Below are 19,346 nucleotides of genomic sequence, written 5' to 3' on the forward strand. Positions count from 1 at the left end.
CTTTCTCAAAGCAACAAACCTTGAGTTGGGGAAGAAAATAGGTGAGTACCGGTTTATGTTCTTCGTTAACCTATCTTGGTACGTTAATAATGTGCATAAGGAAGGAGCGAAAACACAAGAGCTTCTTGCTACCAAGGGCACAAGAAAGCCCATTTGGTCGCGTATGGGCTTTCTTGCCCTTGGTGGCAATAAGGAAAGGGATTTTGTGATGTTGTGATGTCTGCCAAGGGCTTCTTGCCCTTGGTCCTTAATGACTCACTCCCTCTTTCCCCTTGTTTTAACCCCCACATACACACTTCTTTAACAAGCACCTTTTCTCTCTCTCTCTCTCTCTCTCTCTCTCTCTCTCTCTCTCTCTCAACACACTTTACACTTCACACAGCTCTCTCTCTTCTTCCCTTGTCTTCACACCCCGATTGTTGCTGTAAGCACCTTGTGCTCCCCCGTGTCTTCCTCTTCCGAAAACCCCTTCTGCACTCTGCCACCACACACTAGGTGAGTTGCTACCCCTTCTTCTTCGTGTTATGCACTCCCCTTAGCTCCTTCCCACCAAGGGCAAGAAAGCCCATATGCTAGCATATGGGCTTTCTTGCCCTTGGTGGCAAGGGGCTAAGGTCTCATTGTCTATGGCCTTAGCTTCTTCCCACCAAGGGCAAGAAAGCCCATACGTTGGTGTATGGGATTTCTTGCCCTTGGTGCTGGTGTGTGTGTGCAAGAGGCCAAGCGTGTGTGTGTATGGTGATGTGAGAGAGAGAGAGAGAGAGAGAGAGAGAGAGAGAGAGAGAGAGTGTGTGTGTGTGTGTGTGTGTGTGCATTAAGAGAAGAGTGGTGTGAGGCTCAAGGTGTGTGTAAGAGAGTGCGGATGTGTGAGTTAGAGTGAGTTAGCATGAGTGTAGAGGGCCATGATCTTAATTTTCTGACACCAATATAATCTTATGTGAAATGTTAGGGAATAATCATACCTCCATGAAAGAGACAACAAGCAAAAAAACATAGGGAGTTCGGGTCTCTTACAGTAAGATTTTGCATTCAATTGTTGTAGCTTTGATTTCTTAATATTTCTATGTGAACTAATGATTTATAATTTAGCCAACGAGCCAGGAGAAAGGAGTGCGTGCATCTAGTTCTATGACAGATGAGAGTGGCGGTGATGATTTCTCTCCTATCCAGGTTCTTGTCTGTATGCTTTTTCTAAGGAATATTTTATGTTGCTTATATTGAGTTTTCCAGTTTCTAATTTCTATGTTTCAAATGTTGTTTGTTTTGTTTTTGATTAATGTCTTCCTAGGTTTCTAAAAGAATACAAAAAGAACAAGTATTGTCTCAACCCGCTAGCAACACTATGAAGTCCATGTGTAGTGAGAAAGAAGAGCAAGGGGAAAATGAGATGGTGGAAATTATGAAAGGTGGAGATGTATTGGCTCAATACAGGGTTTTAGATGTTTCAAGGTGCCCACCCATTCCCCTTTGTAGGATGTTTCCATACCCTAGGGTTCGAGGTTTGAGAAGTGACACTTCGCTACTCAAAATAGCCTTAGAGTGTGAAACTTACTATCTAGAGAAGGGTATTTTCATTGTCTCTATTGTCTCCCCTTTGGGTGTTGCAATTCTAGTGACAAGTGAGATGAGGGCTTCATGGGTTTCCCACTGGCAGGCTATAGATAAAGAGTTTGAGAATGAGTTGAGAACCAAGAAGAGGTTGTCTTTTCTTTCCAATAAAATGTTCTATGTATGGGAGGGGAACCATTGCACGGTGGCTTGGATGGAGCTCATTACAAAAAATTATAAAGATGATAAAGAATGGCATTTGAGGGTCTTTAGCACTGTTGTTGATCCAAGTAGACTCAGTGAAGTCTCCTTGCTTGCTGGCTTTCTTCACATGAATGAGTAAGTTCCTCTCAAAACACAATGCGCATGTGATCCTTCTCATTAAATGCATCTATATATATATATTTTTTTAAATTTGGAAGCTTGAATGAGCATCCAATCATAGTCACAAATCTGAAGGATACATTGGTCAATGCTGCAAATATTTGTGAGTATGACATTAAATCCTATTTGCGAGAGCAACCTGCTAATGTGGCTGAAACCTTGGAAGCCAAAAAGAAGCTTGAATCAAAGACTTCGCCCCCATGTTATCCGTTGGCTAGAGAGGATTTGGCCCAGTTTGTTAGTCAAGGTAGACCTTAGCCTAATCTAACCTTACAACCTAATGAGGATTCTCCCCCAACGAGAAGTGCTAAGTACATTTCTTTCAATTTGTTAAGCAAGGCATGAATTTTCCTCTTTTGCTATCTTACCCAACATAAACAAAATTCCTTAAAGAAATATATTGTGCCAATAACTTAACGAGACAATTTACAAGACCTTTAAATAAGATTTCACTTTTTAAGTGTTAGTCAACACTTAACCTTGACGCTTTTGACCACAACTATATCGAGTGTGCATAAACAAATATGTGCAATAACCTCTCGCAATTATTTTCAACATGATTCTACGATTTAGAATCTCAATTAATCTAGCTATAATTCATAGTGATTAATCATTTATGCGTGTACTAGTATGCTTTCTAAATGAAGTTGTCAATTCATGTAAGTGTAGAATACAGAAGCTAATATTTTATGTAATTAATTCTTACATGGATGTTGTCTATGCAATCTAAGAAATAGCTCTTGTACCATGTGATGCAATGGTGAACATTTTATATAAAAATTTGGCATAAACATTATTATTTTATGTGGCGAAATAATAACCTAGTAGTAAATAACCTGGTTTGGCACAAAGACATTGGGAAATTCATATTTGCTCACGTTCGCATTTGTCACACTCCATGTTCCATTGTAATGGCAACTTCGGCAACCTCGAGCACTCCCGTATCTTTGGCAATACCCGGTTGTGGTGGTTCTCATGGTCTTTCCACCTCGTCACTTTGGAGCCATCGTCCACAAACGTGTTCGAGGGATAGGGAAGGCGGAATAAATTCGATATGGGGGAGCATGAGAGAAGATGGCTTAGATGAAGTCTACGAGAGAGGGGGTGAGCTAATTCTCTTCCTCTCTAATTCTCTTACTAACTCTCTCTTTCCTAGCCTCTCGGGGTGACTCCAACTCTCTCTCCATATCACTCCAGCTTTCTTTGGAAACCTCTCGGGGTCTCTTGTGCCTCCAAACTAAGTAGAGGGCATGCCTTTTTATAGGCTGAAGGGAGTGCATCTTTCTCTCCTTCATTATTATTATTATTATTATTATTATTATGAATTTAAAGAAAAGAAAAGTGGTGTTGAGAGGCTGTCAATGCCTGATTTGAAGGCTTTAAGGAGATTTTTTTAAAAAAGATTGATGAGACAAAGAAGGAGATGACGAAGAAGATGGAGATGACGACATAGATGATGATGGTGATGACGATGGTGAAGATGATGTTGATGATGATGAGATGACAATGAGGATAGTAATTAGGAGGAGGGGAACAGCCTTTACAATGGCTGTCAATTTGACGGGCCACCCCCTCCTTAATAAAAATGTTAGTTCTTATTACTTTTTTAAAAAATTGGTAATCGTTAGTTTAGTTAGTTTTAGTTAGTTAGTATCTAACCTACTAACTATTGACTAACTTATCCAACTCTAACTTATCAAACTTACCTATACTAACTTACTTAACTAACTTATCTTACTTACTAATTACTAACCATCTTTACTAACTAGCTAACCTACTAACTTTTATAAATTTCTTGGAAATATTATAGCAAGCTAGCAAACTTGCAACCAAACGGAAAATAAGAAGTCAACACAAACAAAATGAGGCGATACTTGTAAATAACCATCTAGCCTCATTGCATGTGGATAATCTAGTCTCATTGCAATAAGTTTAAGGACCTCCATGGACAAAATATCCTCTTTAGTAAAGTCAAATTGAAGACCAAGAAGACCACAACTTTTCAATTTCAAGAACATCTAGGAGGCTTCATAGAGATATAAAGTTAACTTCCAAGTTGAATCTCACCACCCAAAGAAATTTCTTTTGGCAGCATCAGACTTTGTGTGGTTCAGTTTGATCATTCGACCAATCTCTAACATTGATATCAAATAGGCCTCCAAATTGCAAAGGAAAGGAATTAAAGTTTGGAAAGAACTTTGGAACTTCCAAGAGAAGAGATGAACTCCGGATGAGTTGGATCAATTATATTGGTTGAATGTTCGAGACATGGATCTCATCATGAGAAGGATAAATGCTTGGACACCAACTAATCCCTTGTGTATTCAATTGAATATCCAAGTTAGATTGGACATTTCCATTGGAAGGATAGACTCTGGTTGCTACCCCTTCTAAAACTCAAAAGGAAGGACCATAACCTATTCTTCAAACTCAATTGTTGATGGGGCCTCAATTAGAGTAGTAACCAATGGTATTATAGGTTTGAGAGAATATGGTATGTATCTCTTCCCCCCAAGCACTCATGCCTCCTTGGCTAATTCTCCATAAGGTTATTTGGACTAACAAAAAATTTTCTAAAATAGGTAAAGGAAATGGGAAATGCAAATGATGTAACTCTCAGATGGAGACCCTTCAACATCTCTTTATCACATGTCCTTCTAATCAAAATATGCTCAGAGAACTCCATAGGATTATGCTTCCCTTTCACCCCTCTCCATACACCTAGAGTGAAATCTTAATTGGAAAACCCACTGATATGTCCTCTAATCCTTTGGAATGTAGTCAGAAGTGTATATACTTGTGGACTAATTTTGGAAAGGCAAAACAAGTTTTTTTTTTTTAATAACAAGAAGATAGATGGGGTTTCTAGCTTAAAGATTCTCTTGTTTTGCAATTGGAGACCAACAAGAACATCATCATCAACAAGGAAGAGGTGAAGCAAACAATCCAACCCATCGTCACATACTTGTCTAAGAAGGAGAAGAGGGTTGCCGTGCAAGAGAAGGAGAAGGAACTAGCCGATGCACAAGCTATGTCTCACGAATGGCATCTAGGTCCATGGTAGAGTTGCTTTTTGTAATTTAGCAGCTCTTAAGCTAGAGTCAAATCAAGTTCCACAGAATAGACCCACACCTGCTAAAGCAAAAGAATATTTAGTTCGAATGCTTCTTTGTCAAAAAATCCATAAATACACTATATTTGTAAAAAAACCCTCAGAATAGCGGTGTAATATCCATTATCTTGACTATGTATTTCCCCTCAAATGAGGAGGTTTACCTTATATGATAGTTGTACATTTAAACCACTTTATATAATTCAACTTATAGCATTCTCCAAACTAAAACATATGAAGCTAATGAAGCTATTTTTATTTTTCTAAGGTGAGATTTTATTGTAATAGTAATTATTGATAGGTGTATTATCTTTTAAAAGTTTGATTAAAATATTAGTACTAAAATTTGATAATTGAGTTTAATATGATAAATGACATAAGAATTTTAAAAATTAATGTTGAAAGTTAGTTGAAATGATGTCAATAAAAGACTTATTACTAAAGCATTGCTATTAACATGTTATTTTAGAAGGATTTCATATTACTTTAAACATGATTTAACAATAAAAATATTTTAGCTTTTATCATAGGAATTGATCATCAGTATTTTTATATGACACATAATAATATTTAAACATATAATGTGTGTGTGTGATAGTTTTGAATACCACATTAACAATGCATACTATGTAATATATACTATTATTTTATTAATAAATTATATCGTATAATACTTGTATGTTTTACACAAATATATTAATACACTATTATAAACTTGTTATATATTTATGTATTGTTATAAAGTGACAATCACTACATTAATGCTTTGTTAATAATATAATATGTCATATATGTAGTATATCAATATTTTGCTATTACAAAGTATCACTTATTATATCAAAATGATACTTCATTTTATATTCATATTTAATTTTATAAAAATAGCATATTAGCATACAATCATATGTATATTATTTTAATTAATGCATACTATATGATATAATATTATTAAAATATATAGTATAGTACATATCATGTATATTATATTATATTATATTATATTAATAATAGTATTTATTTATTTTTAATATATAATTTTAATATATAAATAATGATCATATATTTTATCTATTTTGTATATTATTTAGAGCTTTATGTTGTGGATCATGAACCAACCAAAAGGCTCCCAAGCCTATGTGGCACCAAGGAGGAGAAGTTTGATATTCAAAAAATAATAAGGGATTTTTTATTGAAGGATGAGTGGCTCTCTCTCTCTCTCTCTCTCTCTCTCTCTCTCTCTCTCTCTCTCTCTCTCTCTCTCTCTCTCTCTCTCTCTCGTACACATGCTCTCTCTTGCTCTTTTTCAATTTAACAAACATATTCTACTTATTATTTAGAGCTTTGCCTTGGGGATCCCAAACTAACAAGAAGGCTCCCAAGTCTATGTGGCACAAGGAGCAAAAGTTTGGTATTCTGAGGGCTCTTTCTTGAAGGATGAGTGGGGGTTATATTTATTCTCTCTCTCTCTCTCTCTCTCTCTCTCTCTCTCTCTCTCTCTCTCTCTCTCTCTCTCTCTCTCTCTCTCTCTCTCTCTCTCTCTCTCTCTCAATTAAATACACATGCATACACACTCTCTTTCTTTAAAATTGAACACATGTATATACACACTCTCTTTCTCTTTTTAATTTGAGCATATCTATTCTATATAGTATTTAAAGCTTTGCCTTGGGTATCTTGTACCAACTAGAAGGCTCCCAAGCCTATGTGGCATAAGGAGAAGAAGTTTGATATTCAAGAAATAATGAGGGCTTTTTCTTAAGGATGAGTGAGGGCTATGTTTATTTTCCATTCTCTCTCTTTTTCTCATATCAACACATATACACACATGCTCTCTCTCTCTCTCTCTCTCTCTCTCTCTCTCTCTCTCTCTCTCTCTCTCTCTCTCTCTCTCTCTCTCTCTCTCTCTCTCTCTCTCTCTCTCTCTCTCTCTCTCTCTCTCTCTCTCTCTCTCTCTCTCAATTAAATACACATGCATACACACTCTCTTTCTTTAAAATTGAACACATGTATATACACACTCTCTTTCTCTTTTTAATTTGAGCATATCTATTCTATATAGTATTTAAAGATTTGCCTTGGGTATCTTGTACCAACTAGAAGGCTCCCAAGCCTATGTGGCATAAGGAGAAGAAGTTTGATATTCAAGAATTAATGAGGGCTTTTTCCTAAGGATGAGTGAGGGCTATGTTTATTTTCCATTCTCTCTCTTTTTCTCATATCAACACATATACACACATGCTCTCTCTCTCTCTCTCTCTCTCTCTCTCTCTCTCTCTCTCTCTCTCTCTCTCTCTCTCTCTCTCTCTCTCTCTCTCTCTCTCCTAGAGAGAAAGAGAGATGAATTTCACTTTTAATTAGACAAACAAAATGATATGATATTTTAATGGTTGAACATGTATATGTAATATATACATACTATTAAAACATCCACAAATGCACATATACTATAGAAAAATAGTTAAATTTCTTCTTTTATTGAATGTATGGGATGATGTAATAATTTATTAGCTGAACATGTGTATGCAAGGTAACCATATATAAATGCACAGACTAAAAAAACACATGAACAGCACACGCACACATACACATGTAAGTATGCACACATATGTCCAAACACATACACACCTGTATTCATATATACACATATGTATGTATATATGCATACATGCTCACACACACACATAAATATATATGAGAGAAAAAAGTGGAGAGAGAGAGAGAGAGGAGAAAAGGAGAGAGAATGGATACATACTTGATATTTACATGTACATATACATTTGAATGTATACATACATGTGTATACACATATATATGTATGTATACACATCTATTCTACATATTATTTAGAGTGTCTTGGGGATCTTGAAGCAATGAGAATACTCCCAAGCCGATGTGGCATAAGGAGAAGAAATTTTGTATTTAAGAAATAAACAATGTCTTTTCTTGAAGGGTGAGTGGGTGCAATATTTATTCTCTCTCTCTCTCTCTCTCTCTCTCTCTCTCTCTCTCTCTCTCTCTCTCTCTCTCTCTCTCTCTCTCTCTCTCTCTCTCTCTCTCTCTCTCTCAATTGAACACAGGTACACACACACAATCTCTCTCTTTTAATTGAATACATACATGCATATCCCTCCAAGAACTCTGGGATTTCTATCCATCTATTCATAGAATGCAAGCTTTCTTCTCTAACCTAATGACCCCATTTGTTGATTTGGGTGTATATAAACTACCCTCCCAATGCCTTGAGCAACAATTCAATCTCATCATCCACCTAGTTTGGCAACCTAGGAAATGTAACCTAGAGTAGACATTCCTATTGCAAAGAATCTTTGAGGTTGAAGTGGAAAGATGAGGGAAGGGCATACACATAATTGCCGCTAAATCCAATTGCTATTACGAGTTAACACAAAATAGAATCCCCAGCGGATGAACTTGTATTGGTTAAGCAAAGCCCTCCCTTGATATGGTTGCATGAACCATTGTGGAAACTCTTCTTCACCAGGTATCCTGCCTATGAAATATAAGTGCAAACCACACATAGATAAATCAACATACCTCTACTTGATTCTTTGTAGGGACAAGGTGACAAACAAGTGGTACAAGCAATCATATTCGTGTTTCATAAGACAATGGTGAATAAGGACCCAAAACTAGATGCTCAAGTTCTATAATGCATCTTATGAAAAGTGAAATACTAAGAAGAAAAAGTAGTACAAGCCACCATATTCGTGTTTCATATCAATGGTGAAGAATGACAAAAAATTAGATACTTTGGTCCTACAATGTATCTTATGAAAAGTAAAATATTAAGAAAGAAAAGCAATACAAGCCATCATATTCATGTTTCATAAGACAATGGTAAAGAAGGACACAAATTCAGATGCTTCCATCCTACCGTGTGTCTTATGAAAAGTGAAATACCAAGAAGAAAAAGTAGTACAAACCATCGTACTCACTTTCATCAGACCATGGTAAAGAAGGACACAAAATTAGATGTTTCAATCCTTATCTTTAGAAATATGATTTGTTTAACCGATATCATTCACAAATCCCCAAAAAGTATATTTCTCAAGGAAACTAGCTGACTAAATATTAATCTCATAAATGTATAGATTTTTTATCTTCAAACTCACCAAAATCATACTTCTGTAGATTTATTCCACCATCAAAGTTAGCACTAGCTTATTTTTACTAATTAAAAGTAAGATATCCATCTCTTAAGAACGTAAGGTTTGCGAGGATCAAAACCCTAGGTAGCAAATTATTTAGCAATATTACTTAAAAATGTAAGGTTTGCGAGGATTGAAACCCTATGTAGCAATTTATTTAGCAATATTATTTAATATCAAAGTTCCATAATAGATTGCAAGATGGAAATCAGACCTAGAGATTTCTGCTTGTCCTAGTGGTTGATATCTTCTAATAAGTATGCACTTACCAAAACTCGACTTTTTCTTGTGAAAAGTAGGTTTGAAATGTAATGAACTGAGTCTTTGTAAAAGTCTTGTTTGACATAGAGAGCTCTTTTATATAGAACTTCTCAAAGGTGGTCAATAGCCCTAGATCCAAAAAAAATGTCACTTTTTCAAAAAATTGCACACTTTTTAAGGCCAAAAGCTCTTTCTTATACAACTTCTCAAAGGTGGTCAAAAGCCCTAGATCCAAAAAAAGGCCACTTTTTCAAAAAGCTGCACACTTTTTAAGGCCAAAACTGCTTCTTTTTTTCCTATTTTGGAGTCCCTTTGTAAACTCTCAATTTTCATTCTCAACTCATTTCTTCGGGCACTCAATTAACATAGCTACATGCAAACATTCAAGACCTTTGACCTACAAGATATCCTCTTAAATGTGCCTATTTGCTCCTTTGAGATGTTATAAAGTAAAGTTTACTTGTTTTCTAGATAAATTAGGATAAAAATTCACATATTGAAGTACATTGAAGTATATTTTACTAGAATGTATGTTTGAAACTAATGTTCAGAAATTTCTCATGCAAGTATTTCTTGAAATCTTTAGATTTAGATGAAAACTTAGTTATTCATGAAATACAAAGTATAATTGCCCCAGCTAATGGTGTATATTTATATTGTGTATGTCTTACAAAACAATTTGGTCCATTTAGTACTTGTAATCTAGTTTTTTCCCTTGTCTTATGAAATGCAATTCTAATTCATGAAATGTAGTCTATCTCCAAGAAATTTGATTTTCTTACAACAATCTAACTTTTTGTATGGGTTTTTGTTTTGGATAGAGAAAAATCACATACAAGAGGACAAACAAACAAACTTACAAACAATTTACCAAGAATAATTGAAGTAAAAAATGTCTAGGTAAGTGATCTTCCAATAGAAAAAAGCACATTAGCAAAATTACATCAAGAAGATCCAAAAATAGTGATAAGCATACAAAACATAAGGTAGATATCAAAGCACATAGATACCAAACAGTTTCAAATCAAAGACAATCTTCTCTACTACACTTTGCATGAACAAAACCCCCACTTATATGTCCCAACAGCCTTAGTCAACACATATCTAGAATACTGTCATACAAATCCAATGTTTGGCCATTTAGGATTTCATAAGTTACTATCACATCTCTGAAGAGAATACTCTTGGCTATATATGAGGAAACAAATATCAAAATATGTCATAAAATGTCAAAATAGCCAATCGTCCAAAAATCCCCCCCCCCCACACACACACACAAATCAAGGGTATTTTTATAACCAATTATAGCAAGCACCCTAATTGAAATAATAAGGTGGGATCTCATTGGACCCTTTCCCAAGTCAGCTATTGGAAACATATATGTTATTGTCCCGACAAATTACCTGACATGATAGTGTGAAACCCAAGCTTTGCCCAATTTTACAACAAAATCAATGGCCCAATTTTTGCTGCAAAAAGTGATACTTCAACATTCATGCCCAAAAATGATTTTATTAGATCAAGGAAAACACTTTAAGAGCGAAGTACTAGAAGCTTTCAAAAGCAATGGGTATCATATAAAAATTCACATCCTCATACCATCCATAGCCAAAGGTGCTAATAGAGAGATTGAATAAACAAATCAAATAAATGCTAACAATGTATGTGAATCCAGTACATCAAACATGGGATGAGATGTTACCTTATATCACACAAGTATATCGAACCTCAATACAATCATCAATAAGAATCTGCCCATTTTAAGCACTCTATGGGTGTGATCCAATCTTCTCTCTAGACCTAAGTACATAGATTCAACGAAAGCACAACAATGCAATTGAATCTATGACTAAAGAAGACATCACAAGGAATATCAAGAAGGAGATTTAGTAAGCATTTATTTTCCAATATGACACTAAGGGATCTATGAATCCTTCATGCACTGATGGTTGGGACCCTACAAAATAATCCAAAGAATCATATCATACACCTACATGGCACAACATATACAAAGAGGGACAATAACAACAACACATGTACAAAGAATAAAGCGATATTTCAAGCCATTTACAACATAAACATTGGAACAACAAATTAAAAAAGAACCAAAAACAACACATGCCTCTACCATCAAGCTACAACAACAACAACAAAGCAAGCAATCCCCCAAAATAACGAAATACAATAGAGAACCATCGTAAAAGCATACATTGAAGACAAGCTTCCAACAAGTGACCTCAGCTCCAAGGAGACCTCCATCAACCTACAACCAAAACAACGCCAGCAACAAACAAAAGTGACACAAACTAGGCAACCAACAATGCAAACATACAAAGAGACCAAAGCTAATTATAGAAAAATAAGAGAGAATAGGAATGCCAAGTAGCTCACCCAGCATGCAGTCTAGGATAACAAGTGGAGAGCCAAACAAATCTCTAGGCCAACTCAAGTCAACAAATAGGAATATGCCATTAGTTGGCACACTTTCCAACAAAAACTATCCCATCCACACAATCCTTACCCACTTTTTAGGGGGAGGTGGGACATGCCATGTCGGTGACAATAGGAAACCAACTTGACAATCAAGCTTGGAGCATGACATGGCATGAACAGTCAATGGGAATAATGCTGGAAAAACATGTGATGTGCCAGGGTTCTTGGCAATAAACCATGTTTGTATAAGAATGAAGAACAAGAATGAGAAATGGTGTTCCATTGTCTTCTTATTGGAACTCAATGACATTGTCTATTTCTCTTTGTAACCTTCGTAGCCTCTACAAGCAAGAGTGAGTGGGAAAGGCTATGCATTACTATATAAGTCTATTGCTCCTATCAATTGTTATGCCACCCCTCAACTTGAATCTACCCACTACCAATGTTTTCATTAATGCCTCGCTGCTTTTTTCCTCTTGTCTTTTGCTTCTCTCTCTCTCCCACCACCCAAGAAACAATGACCTCTCCTCTTGTCTCCCTCCCTCCCTCTCTCTCTCTCTCTCTCTCTCTCTCTCCCTCCCTCCCTCCCTCCCTCCCTCTCTCTCTCTCTCTCTCTCTCTCTCTCTCTCTCTCTCTCTCTCTCTCTCTCTCTCTCTCTCTCTCTCTCTCTCTCTCTCTCTCTCTCTCTCTCTCTCTCTCTCTCTCTCTCTCTCTCTCTCTCTCTCTCTCTCTCTCTCTCTCTCTCTCTCTCTTATTATTGCATGGATGATGACACCCTTTTACACATGGTAAGGTGGAAAGAGCTTATGTGACAATTTCTCAAAAGTATGATGCACAAGGGCTTTAAATAGAGACAATTAGAGATGTACAACATACATAAGTGAGCCAAGTTTTTTTGGTGCCATTGTGTACAATATGCTCCATAGAGCAATGCAATGTCATAATACAATATCGAAAGACCCTACCATGAAAAGAGAGGGAAATAAAGACTAGAACATTAAATGAAAAAGTAGGTGAGAAAGGGTAAGAGAAGTTGTGGGACTTGAGAGTGGGAAATTTGTGTGATGTGCAATGTCTAAGAAAGAAGGAAGGATGCTACTTGAATTGCTTGGTATGCCCCCTTGGCTACATGCATGCCAAGTGCTCTACAAAGGATGTTGGCGAGCTCTAACCTTCCGAGGTACAAAAAATACTAGTCGATGGAGAAAAGGATGTTGATTCTTATGCCATGCAAGTGAAGGAAAAGTCTACAAGGCACATTTTCCCAACTTTCTTGATAATTGGTACCAATCTAGTCATTTTTCTAAAGCATGTTGTCCAAAGGGGCATAAAGAGGATAATATTGAACCAATGTCCACTAAGAAGGATAAGAAGATTGAATGAGTGACCTGAGTTTGAATTTGATGCATTGGTCATGCTAGCAAGCACTATATGGCCTCCATGTAGGATTGTTCTTAGGCTTATGTGGTCTCTTAATCATATAGTAATATAGATCTTCACACTACTTGTTTAAACTCGATCTGTCCATTTGTCTAACTATATGCTTGATTTTTTCTATGGAAAACCTATACTTTTCTATTTACCTTATTATTATTTCTTTACTATAGTGTATGTACATATAGACATGTTTTTGTCTACTATCTTTTATTAAGAATTTTACTATCTACCTATGCCCCTATTGCCTATCAACCTAAACTATAGAGTTTTTCTAATTATATACCTACCTATCTATTTATCTATCTCATATGGAGGATGAGAGATGAGTTTTCTTATTGAGTGGATTTTTCTTTTGCACTTCCTGCAACTACTCCCACTTAGACTTTCTCAAATAATATATATACCCTTTGCATCCTGATGAAGAGTCAAAGACATCCTGATGAAGAGTCAAAGAATTTAAAGTGCTACGTGTAATGAAGAGCCATCTTTTTTCTAAAGCCCCTATAATTATAGTGCACAATTCAGGTATTTGCTCAAACTTAACAAAGATATCGAGCCAATATGATGGATTGAGCATGTTCATTCCAAAGCCTCTATGTGCACAATTCAAACCATTGGTGAAGTGTCATGCATTTTTCTTCCAAATCCTTTATGTTAGTGGAGCACACCATTTAGATATTTGTGCAACCTAATAAGAGGAATTATAGAAGCATGACTTCATCTAAATTAATTTCCACTTATTTAGCTCAAAGTCAATGTAACATTCTCTTAGAAAAGATAAATCATTTCCATGAGATATCATTGAATTCATAGAGAAATTTCTTGCTATTTTATGGTCCTTAAAGGGTTACTTTGGCATTATTGTAGTATACAAAATGACAATATGATTCATTGCTTATTGGTCAATACGAGTTGCTTGTTTCTTTAATTGAAAATGGTGTTCAAACACGACTTTTTTTATGTAAGGTAAATGTTTAAATTTACAAAGACAACCACTTGTACAAAAATGATTCTCCTAGTGCAAGAAAAGTGGCATTATTACCTAGAAAGTCAAAGAAAGTAGTGAATCTTGGTAAAGGGAGTAACATTGATGGTTATGTCTTTCCTACTATGTCTTAAAGGCACATCGTAATCATAGAGGCTATGCACTTTTTCATGAAGTAGCTTGAACATTCCCTCATTTTCCAAGTTTAAACTATTGCATGATAAGAGATGGTTCTTGCCTTTAATCTTTGACATTTGCTTCAAATGTTGTATTTCTTGTTAATGTTTCTTAATTCAAGTATATCATGGTATTTGAAATTCCTTATAGAAAAAGCAACAAGATGTAGAGATGCCAACAACTTTAAGAACTACAAGCTTTGCCCAAATAGTAACAACCTTTTAAAAGTGTATAATTGATTGTATTGGTGTATGTTGATATACTGGTGTATTTTGTTAGTTCGATTGTTGTGTGATGAAGTGCACTACATTTTTCTTTGTGGGCAAAGAGAAGCAGCCTTGTGATAGTATCACATAGGTGCTTCACATCGTTGCTTCCCTTTTCTCATAAAAAAAATGTGAAGCAATGAGGCATATAGCTTGGCGATGATGCCCATTTCGCAAAGCGTAGTTATTAATAAGTCTGGTCAACAATGCCAGCCAAGCCAGCTTGTAGTATTTAAACATGAATATGTGAAAAGGTGGATGTATGAATAATTTGATAGCTAAGCTAAGAGGTCGATGGATTGAGAAATAAAAGGTGCACATACATATGCGCATACATAGATATGCACATTATACATATATGTATGTATGTAGTAGATACATACATAACATGTGTATATATGTATCTATACACATACATGCATACATATATACATGCATGCATGCTTTCACATGTGCATAAACATATGTATTAACCCAAACACACATGTGCACAACGACACACACATATACATATATATTTAAACGGTTGCATATATAGGTGCATACATGTAACCAACTATATAAGAAAAAATCTAAATTATATATAACTTAGGCTAAATGTTGATTGTTTTGGTGGTTGGAATATTAGAGGGTTAGCATTACTTTCATTTTGAAAAAAAAATAATGATTAGCATTACTTCATGTCAAAGTATGAAGGTCACACTAGAGTAATGTGGTAATAGTAGGTATTCTAGCTTCCTCTAGGGGAGGGGAGTCACACAATAAAACATGTGCATATTGCATGAGTTCAATAAAAGAGAACTTTTACTCTTATGAATGTTTAGAAAATATACTTATGATTTTGAGATTCAAAAGGGTTGCAACTCTCTAAAGAGAATGATAGTACTTTATCGATGAGAAATTTATAGATGATTCATTTGATAAATCTTTCTAAAATGGGCATGATCCATGGGGCTTATGTGTGGTGAAGCCCCTAATCTTTCTGGTTGTACTTATCATTCTAGTTTTATGTTTCAATTTATTATGGAATGAGATTGATTTGATTTTGTGTTGTTCCTCCAAATGTGCAACAATGACTACAAACTGAAACTAAGATTGGGAATTCCTATTCAAAGATGAAATAATTCGACTTTGAATCATGGTTTTTAATGAGGTAAGGACCCTAGCTTACAACCCCAACCCAAACTCAACATTGTGCTATTGTAACCAAGCTTTCTTTCATCTCTTTTCGCACATCACTCTCATGAGAGGATAATTGTTAGCAAAAACATATACACAATGTCCTACAAAGCTATAACAAGAATATTTAAGATCCCCACGACCATTCTAAGCATTCATTATGGCATTCATCTTGATATGCGAGTTTGTAGGTATTTCAATATATTTTATTTTTCTCATTAAGACTACTTGCATGATTTTGTTTTTGTCCTCAATTGATTGTTGTTGAATGGTGCAATTAATCATTAATAGTAGGCCTAGCTTGCAAGGGTCGTTAGGCCATTGCATGATACCTTCACTATATTTTATATAAGAATACATTTTGAGTTTTAACATACTTCATGTTACATCTCATTTTGATCAATGCATCCCACCTACAAGACACTATGTGAGGTAGTTGTTGCATGCCAAGATTGATTTGATTCAAATAGTTCATTGTGAAGGACTATGCATTTCATATTATTGCTCTCTTTAAAATTGGTATTTTACCCATTGGGGGTTGGTTGATTTGCTTTAGATTATTCATTGTGAAGAAGTTTGCATTTCTTATTATGCATCCATTAAATTGGTATCTTACCCATTGGGGTTGGTTAATTTGCTTGAAGATGTTCATTGTGAAGAACTTTGCATTTCATATTATGCCTCCCTTCAATTGGTATCTTATCCATTGGGGGTTGATGTGAAGTAATTGTGGGGGCCCTCTCAACTTGCACTCTCACGTGGTGCTATGATAACAAAGTGTGGTGTGCACAATAATACAATCTATGCTGTATACTATTTGATTATAAGTAGTGTGCTTTGTGCATGAAGTCATAATTCATGCAACAAGAATTACTTTTCAAGCATAATTTCATGCAATAACTTGCTGGACATATATATTGTTCTAAAGTCTCGAATATTATCAATCTCCAAATAATCCTATCATCCTAGAAAATATACATCTTAGCTCATATATGTACATTTATGAGGTTGATAACCTACAAAACATTAAGCTTGGCTTTTTAAAGAGCCTATTCGATACATTTGAGATGGAAAGAGCATGCATATGCACATGCATGCTCACTTAATCACTCACTCACCCAGTCTCACTCTCTTTCTCTCCATGTCGGTCAGTGTCTTCACCTATCTATCTATATCACTTGCCTAAAATCATTCACTTTTGTTAGTGTAGCCACTCTATATAAATTGTTAAAGAGAGACAATAGTTGGCCTTCACTACTTTACATACTATAGTGATACTTTTAGTACATGTCTTTTTGTGTAGATGTACAAGTCTTGGTGAGTAGTCCTATTTAAAAAGCCCCATAAATGTGAAATTTCCACACACAAATTGCATCTTGTTTCTAGCAGTAATTGCAAGATGTAATGATACTTAAAGTACATAACTTTTACATGCATGTAAGTCTGTAGAGTTCACTATATGCAAACTCTCTATATCACCTATGTGTAAGGCCTATTTAGAAAAACCATTAAATGTGAAATCTTCACAAATACTTTACATGTTGTTTCTACTAAAGTATGAATACACAATATAAGTGGCACCCTTTTGTGTGTGTAAAACTTGGAGGAAAAGGATATAATGAATGTATGTCTATATTTAGATTTATTATATATTTTTTACTACTTTGCCTTGGTGAGCATGGGAGCATGGATATGATACCCAAACCTACGTAGTATGCTTAAGAAATCACCCCAAACCTTCAAAATGTCAAAGGTCTATGATCGTGCAGTTTTGAACGTAATGTGATCTTTCTTCTTCATCTCAAAGGTAACACAGAACCTCTCTCTCTCTCTCTCTCTCTCTCTCTCTCTCTCTCTCTCTCTCTCTCTCTCTCTCTCTCTCTCTCTCTCTCTCTCTCTCTCTCTCTCTCTCTCTCTCTCAACCACAATGTGACATGATCATGACATGTACATTGGCTCACTATTTTCTTGTAAACAACGCAATGTATATCTGTGAAACAATAATTGAAGCATCAAAATGTTATATTAGATCGTCTACATACAAAAAAAAAAACACAAGTGACTAATTGATCATTCAAACTTTAAATTTATCAAATGTATACACAACCAAGTATGTGGTTTGGTTATGCTAGTACATAGGCTATCTTTTTACAAGAAACATGCATACAACTCTCTACAATGTGAGTTCAGTTGCTCTTAAGAGGCTACCACAATCCTGAAGTACTTTGATGGACTTGAAAGTATTTAACTTACTACTTACACTTCTTGTGCTTCTCCCAAATATCAAAATATATATGCATCCCATTTGGAGCATAGAGAGACTAAGGTTAAGGGTGTGGTGAGTGAACATGGATTAGGGAGATGATAGGAAATAAATTAGAAACTCTGAGGTGAGAATGGGGAATTATTAAGAAGGTGAAGATGATGATGGTAATGGGGGATGAAGGTTGTATTATGATGGCAACAACGACGATGATGATGATGGGTTGCTACATGTAGCTTTTGACTTGGCAAAAGGGATAGATGTAAGGTTTGATTATTGTGATATGGGCATGATGAGGTCTTGGATGATACCATTGTTGATGCATTATTGACTTCAAGCTCTTTTGATGATGTGTTGGCTTGTGTGGTCACAACAGTTAGATGAATGAAGGCATCTAGCTAAGCCTCCAATGTACGAATATTACCATGGGGGCTAAGATAAATAATAGTTATATTCCATTTATGTCTCTAGATGCATCTACGGTATTTTGCTAGAGTATCCACCATAAGAAACAACCGTGGAGAACACTACTTTCAATTTATATTATGTTTCTTTAGTGCCCACACTTGTATCAAATGCTCCTTTTATCATCCATCTGACTCTAGCCTACATTTATCATCCATACGTGAGTTATAGATATGGTATGATTTAGCATATTTGCAAATTGGCTAGATCCCCCATGAATCTTTTCTATGGGTCAGGCACTCTTGGTTAGCCAAGAGCTTCCACATAAAACTTGAACACTAGAGTAGTACAAGTTAAGAAGAGATGAATGCTAACTATTCTAGTGTGTCCTCCTAGATCCCAACCAATGTTGTTTTAGGTGACCGAAGTTGTGACTATACCTTATGGATAGAGGGGTTGATGTGTGTCACTCTCCCTCATTTCTCACTTTCTTTGAACCAAGTAGGGCAATAGTCTACTTCAATTCAAGGGATGATAACAAAGCAATCACCTCAAAATTGATGCTACATAACACTGATAGGAGATTGTTTTAACAATTTAGGCCCTATTTTAGGTCGATCTTTGTGGGATTGAGGCATATATTTTCATGCAAGCGAGGCTCAAGCAATTTAAGGTTACAATTTTTTTATTATTTTAAGGGAGTTTTGAATGGTTGTTACTTTTTTACCTC

The sequence above is a fragment of the Lygodium microphyllum genome, chromosome 16, assembly GCF_053477565.2.
Source record: "Lygodium microphyllum isolate KBCC chromosome 16, Lygodium_microphyllum_v1.1.10, whole genome shotgun sequence".
NCBI lineage: Eukaryota > Viridiplantae > Streptophyta > Polypodiopsida > Schizaeales > Lygodiaceae > Lygodium > Lygodium microphyllum.